The sequence below is a fragment of the Schistocerca cancellata genome, chromosome 10 (genome assembly GCF_023864275.1).
Source record: "Schistocerca cancellata isolate TAMUIC-IGC-003103 chromosome 10, iqSchCanc2.1, whole genome shotgun sequence".
In the NCBI taxonomy this organism is placed as follows: domain Eukaryota; kingdom Metazoa; phylum Arthropoda; class Insecta; order Orthoptera; family Acrididae; genus Schistocerca; species Schistocerca cancellata.
Genome location: NC_064635.1, coordinates 68,342,258 through 68,348,731, shown reverse-complemented (window position 1 = coordinate 68,348,731; position 6,474 = coordinate 68,342,258). Strand labels below are relative to the sequence as shown.

At 49.9% G+C, this 6,474-nt stretch overlaps 1 non-coding gene across 1 annotated transcript; it reads left to right on the top strand.

The window, feature by feature from the left end:
- The first annotated feature begins 6,085 nt into the window (after positions 1-6,085).
- Positions 6,086-6,160, top strand: Trnas-cga (transfer RNA serine (anticodon CGA)). Its single transcript has one exon. It is a non-coding gene; the product is annotated as a tRNA-Ser (tRNA).
- Positions 6,161-6,474: the final 314 nt, after the last annotated feature.

The window sequence follows — 6,474 nt, the reverse complement described above, 5'->3', positions numbered from 1 at the left end:
CTGCTGGTCACCCCAAAATGCAACAGCCAAAAAGAAACATCGAAATCTAGTGAAATTTGCAGCATGTGTTTGCGACAACGAGAGATGCACATGAAACTTCCTGGCAGATTACAGCTGTGAGGACGGGGCGTGAGTCGTGCTTGGGTAGCTCAGATGGTAGAGCACTTGCCCGCGAAAGGCAAAACTCCCGAGTTCGAGTCTCGGTCCGGCACACAGTTTTAATCTGCCAGGAAGTTTCGTATCAGCGCACACTCCACTGCAGAGTGAAAATCTCGTTCTAGAGATGCACATGTTTAGCATTTCCACGCAGGTGCACACCACGGTCGCCAATAGCGACATCTGCAAGCGCTATATTCTATAGGGAGAACAGACAGCCATGTGGAAGAAGTGGAACTGATCTTTTGTGCGGCTGTTTCGCGTAAATAGCTTCAGTACGACTCGTAGAATATGGCGAGCGTGTTTCGAGGACGCTTCAGAGTTCGACCAAGGAAGAATAGTTGGCTATAGACATTGTCGATTATCCGGCAGAGAAATCGGTGATCGTGTCGGATGGAAACGAGCAACTGTGATGCGATTCTGTAATTGCTGGATGCAGGCGGGAACGATGGCTTGACGGGGCCGACTACAACCACCTCACACCATTACACCCGGTGACAGGTGTACTGTGTGCATGACAGTGGTGGATCACTTTGCCACATCACGCGCCATATAGCAACAAATTCAGCCTGCTGAGCAACAAGTAGTGTCCGCACACACCAAAAAATGGATCAAATGGCTCTGAGGTCATCAGTCCCATAGACTTAGAACTACTTAAACCTAACTAAACTAAGGACATCACACATCCATGCCCGAGGCAGGATTCGAATCTGCGAACGTAGCAGCTGCGCTGTTACGCACTGAAGCGCCTAGACCGCTCGGCCACAGCAGCCGGCCCGCACACACCATTCGACGTTGTTTGCAGCAGAGTGGACTACCTCCAAGGCATACATTGTTGTGTTTACCTTTGAGTCACGACCACAGGCGTTCGCACCGGTCGTGGTGTGGTTAATGAGGCCCTGGACAACCGAATGGGACGACTAATCCCAATCCTGCCTGCACTACCACGATGATAGGATTAGAGTATGGAGACACCGTGGTGAGAGACCAATGATATGTTGCGTTATGATTCACCATACTGTTCCTGCACCCGATATGATTTGGGGTGGTCATATTCCATTCCACTCACACATACCCCTAGTACACATTTCTGGTACCACCCAGCGTTACATCTCTGAAATGCTGGGGCTTGTTGTCCTCCCACGTCTTTGGAGCTTGACACAGCCACATTCCAATAGTATAATACGCAACCACACGGTGGTACACAATGTTCGAGACTTCTTCGTCGCCCATTGGTTTGCATTGCTGCCCTGTCCTTCGTGTTTCACTCATCTCTCACCTATCGAAAATGTCTGGTCGATGATTACAGAATGGCTGGCCCAGGATATACCACCCGCTGCTATGTCAGTTCAACTCTGGTAAATGGAAATGAGCGTATGGCGTCAGTGGCTGGGAGTTCCCAGGCGGGAAGTTCGGCCACCAAGTGCAGGTCTTATTGAGTGTGACACCACATTGGGCGACTTGCGCGTCGACAATGTGGATGAGATGGTGATGATGAGGACAGCACAACACACAGTCCCTGAGGGGAGAAAATCTCCCGCCCCAGACGGGACTCGAACCTGGGCCCCCGTGCGTGGCAATCCAACGCGTTGATCATTCAGCTATTGGGGCGGACTTCAACTCTGGTCCTTCTTGCTGTTACATTTTGGATGATTGGCAGTGTATGTTCAGTTACTTTATAGTAAAAGAGAAATCTAGTGCAGCTTCTCGTTGCACCAAGAGGTATGTGAAAGGAAGTAAGCCACTGCCTGACAAAAAAAAAAAAAAAAAAAAAAATATCTAAGCCTCCATAAGAGGAGAAGGAAACGAAATGAGACTTCAGGGGTCGAGAGGGACTGTCATCTTATTTCAGCGACCACAAAATCAAATTTACGACGACTTTGTCAGTACGAGCTGTCTTATCACTTTGACATTGCAACTACTCTGATCTGGATGCATGCACTCAGTCAGTTTGGAAAGGTGTTACAAGGCCATTGTATCCTCTCCTGACACAAACTGGCCCGCAGCTCTTGTAACCGGTCCTTGACATCCAGGGTACTGCTGCCACTGTGGAAGAGTTGATGTCCAAACTGGTCCCACACAAGTTCTGTTGGGGACAGATCTGGGGATCTTACTGGCTGCGGGAGAGCATCATAACACAGATCATTCATACAGGCATGAGCCATTCGTGGACGAGCATTGTCCTGTTGAAAAATGTGCAATAATACCGTCACATGAGAGAAGCACATGAGGACACAAGATACATGTGTGCTGTCTGAGTTCCGACAGTCACTACCAGCTGTGATCTGAAGTCATATCAACTTCATCCTGTCCACTGTGTCACTAGCCATCTTTTTCCAGCACACCCCTTCCATCTGAGGTCAACAGTGCACGTTCTCATGTGTAACCCCTGCAAGGCATACCGATACTACTGGCACAACACTCCACCACCACCCTCTCTATGTCCATCCCCTCCTCACCCCTCTCTCTCTGTCCATCATCTCATTCCCCCCTCTCCATCGTTGTCCTCCTCCCCACTGTCACACTATCCGTCACCCCGTCTCCTCCTCTCTCTGGTCTCCTGGTCCCATTCACATGCGCTGTCCCTGCTTTTGATTGGTTGGTAGTTACGTAATGCGCCACACGTGGAGTTCGCGTCTGCGCTGGTTGCGCCATCACTCCGGCCGTAGCGTAAATGTTGCGACGAATATCTCTCGCTCTTCTCCACATCGAGAGCTCGCTTCCATGCATCGCTAAGGTTATATACGCCATCAGTATCAGATTCTGTAATTGAAAAGGTTCTAGATCTACAGCTGTGACAATGGATATGGTCTTGGCGGTGCGTGAAAGCGACCTATCGACACAGAGTAGAGGCAGAGATATTCTTCGCAATGTTCACGCTATGGCTGGAGCGGTGGCGCAACCAGCGCAGATGATGACACCATCTGCCATGCCGTTACGTAATCAACGATCTATCAGAAGCCGTTTGCAAGCTATGTAATGCCATGACAGCAGCAGTTTTAACAATGAGTTGCTCCTGACGAAGACGATGGTGGTAATAGTGGATAGCTTGAGGATTTACCCTGAAATGAGGCGGCAAGAAGTCCGAGAGTATTTTATACAACAGTACTGTCGCGTAAGACTTCGTTCTCAACACGAAATACACTACTGACCATTGAAATTGCTACACCATGAAGATGACGTGCTACAGGCGCGAAATTTAACCGACAAAAAAATGGTTCAAATGGCTCTGAGCACTATGGGACTTAACATCTGTGGTCATCAGTCCCCGAGAACTTAGGACTACTTAAACCTAACTAATCTAAGGACATCACACACATCCATGCCCGAGGCAGGAATCGAACCTGCGACCGTAGCAGTCGCGCGGTTCCGGACTGCGCTCCTAGAACCGCAAGACCACCGCGGCCGGCATTTAACCGACAGGAAGAAGATGCTGTGATATGCAAATGATTAGCTTTTCAGAGCATTCACACAAGGTTGGCGCCGGTGGCGACACCTACAACGTGCTTACATGGGGAAAGTTTCCGACCGATTTCTCACACACAAAAGGCAGTTGACGGGCGTTGCCTGGTGAAACGTTGTTGTGATGCCTCGTTTAGGGAGGAGAAATGCGTACCATCACGTTTCCGACTTTGATAAAGGTTGGATTGTATCCTATCGCGATTGCGGTTTATCTTATCGCGACATTGCTGCTCGCGCTGGTCGAGATCCAATGACTGTTAGCAGAATATGGAATCGGTGTGTTCAGGAGGGTAATACGGAACGCCGCGCTGGATCCCAACGGCCTCGTACCACTAGCAGTCGAGCCGGCCGGTGTGGCCGTGCGGTTCTAGGCGCTTCAGTCTGGAACCGTGTGACCGCTACGGTCGCAGGTTCGAATCCTGCCTCGGGCATGGATGTGTGTGATGTCCTTAGGTTAGTTAGGTTTAATTAGTTCTAAGTTCTAGGCGACTGATGACCTCAGAAATTAAGTCGCATAGTGCTCAAAGCCAATTAAACCATCACTAGCAGTCGAGGTGACAGGCACCTTATCCGCATGGCTGTAACGGATCGTGCAGCCACGTCTCGATCCCTGAGTCAACAGATGGGGACGTTTGCAAGACAACAACCGTCTGCACGAAGAGTCTGACGACGTTTGCAGCAGCACGGACTATCAACTCTCAGACCATGGCTGCGGTTATCCTTGACGCTGCATCACAGACAGGAGCGCCTGCGATTGTGTTCTCAACGAACCTGGGTGCACGAATGGCAAAACGTCATTGTTTCGGGTGAATCCAGGTTCTGTTTACAGCATCATGATGGTCGCATCCGTGTTGATCAGCGATGACCGAGCAACTGGCTATACCTGTACACGCCATCCAAGCTCAGTTTGACTCAAGGCGTATCAAGGCCGTTATTACGGCCAGAGGTGGTTGTTCTGGGTTCTGATTTCTCAGGATCTATGCACCCAAATTGCGTGAAAACGTAATCACATGTCAGTTCTACTATATTTGTCCAATGAACACCCGTTTATCATCTGCATTTGTTCTTGGTGTAGCAAATCTAATGCTCAGTAGTGTATGTTCGCAAAATCTCCTCTAAGTGAGTGGCTAACGATTAACCAGAAAAACTAGCCAGTGCGGCTTTTGATTCCGTGATGGCGCATGTGCCACATGGGGATACAGGCTATGAGCCAACTGTAACGGAACGTATAGAATGCCTGGTGTGGGGGGGGGGGGGGAGCAAAGGGGAGTTGGGGGGGAGGGAAAGGGGGTCCAAGGTCGGCGTGTTGAGCACCAAATCAGGGCTGCCTGATCAGAGGGGTGGGGGCGCATGTGGGCGAGCGTATGTGTAATCGATGAGCGACCGCAGCGCCCTCCGCCCCCGGCGGCCGCGCTGGTAATTAACGTTCCAGCTGCTGTCGCCGCCGCACGTGTGCGACACGTGCAGCGATTAGCGGTCTCACCTCATCCGCTTAGTGCTTACCCAGTTCTGGTTATGTCGTGAGACACGTGCGCATTATTGTGGGTTCTATCGTACGAACATGAAAGGAAAGCAGTAATTGACAAGTAAGAGACACGGAGTTGTAGACTATACTCGATTTTATTAAACCTGTACACTGCGCAAGCAGTAAAGGAAAACAAAGAAAAATTTGGAGAAGGAATTAAAGTTCAGAGAGAAGAAATAAAAACTTTGAGGACATGTTAAATGATTTCTTATACCAGGATGCTGCTATTATTTGAAGCTCTATTGAAGCGTTCTTCATTTACGCGATATTCTTATTTGGGCTGCATTGCCATTTTCAAGCGATCTGCAATCTATTACGCCGAAGAGCCAATGAAACTGGTACACCTGCATAACGTGGAGGGCCTCCGCGAGCACACAGAAGTCCCGAAACCGACGTGGCACGGACTCGACTAATGTCTGAAGCAGTGCTGGAGGAGATTGACGCCATGAATCATGTAGGGCTGTCCGTAAATCGTAAGAGTACGTGGCGGTGGAGATCTCTTCTGAACAGCATGTTGCAAGCCATTCAAGACATGCTCAATACTAAGATTTTCACTCTGCAGCGGAGTGTGCGCTGATATGGAACTTCCTGGCTGATTAAAACTGTGTGCCGGACCGAGACTCGAACTCGGGACCTTTGCCTTTCATGGGCAAGTGCTCTACCAACTGAGCTACCCAAGCACGACTCACGCGCCGTCCTCACAGCTTTACTTCTGCCAGTACCTCGTCTCCTACCTTCCAAACTTAACAGAAGCCCCCCTGCGAACTTGCAGAACTACCACTCCTGAAAGAAAGGATACTGTGGAGACATGGCTTAGCCACAGCCTGGGGGATGTTTCCAGAATGAGATTTTCACTCTGCAGCGGAGTGTGCGCTGATATGAAACTTCCTGGCAGATTCAAATTGTGTGCCGGACCGAGCTGTGAGGACAGGGCGCGAGTCGTGCTTGGATAGCTCAGTTGGTAGAGCACTTGCCCGCGAAAGGCAAAGGTCCCGAGTTCGAGTCTCGGTCCAGCACACAGTTTTAATCTGCCAGGAAGTTTCATGCTCATTAATGTTCATGTCTGGGGAGTTTGGTGGCCAGCGTAATTGTTTAAACCCAGAAGAGTGTTCCTGGAGCCATACTGTAGTAATTATGGACGTAGGGGATGTCGCATTGTCCTGCTAGAATAGACCAAGTCCTTCGGAATGCACAATAGACCTCAATGGACGCAGATCATCACAGAGGATGCTTAAGTACGTGTCGCCTGTGAGAGTCGTATCTAGACGTATCACAGGTTCCGTGTCACTCCAACTGCACACGCCCCACACCATTTCAGAGCCTCCACCAGC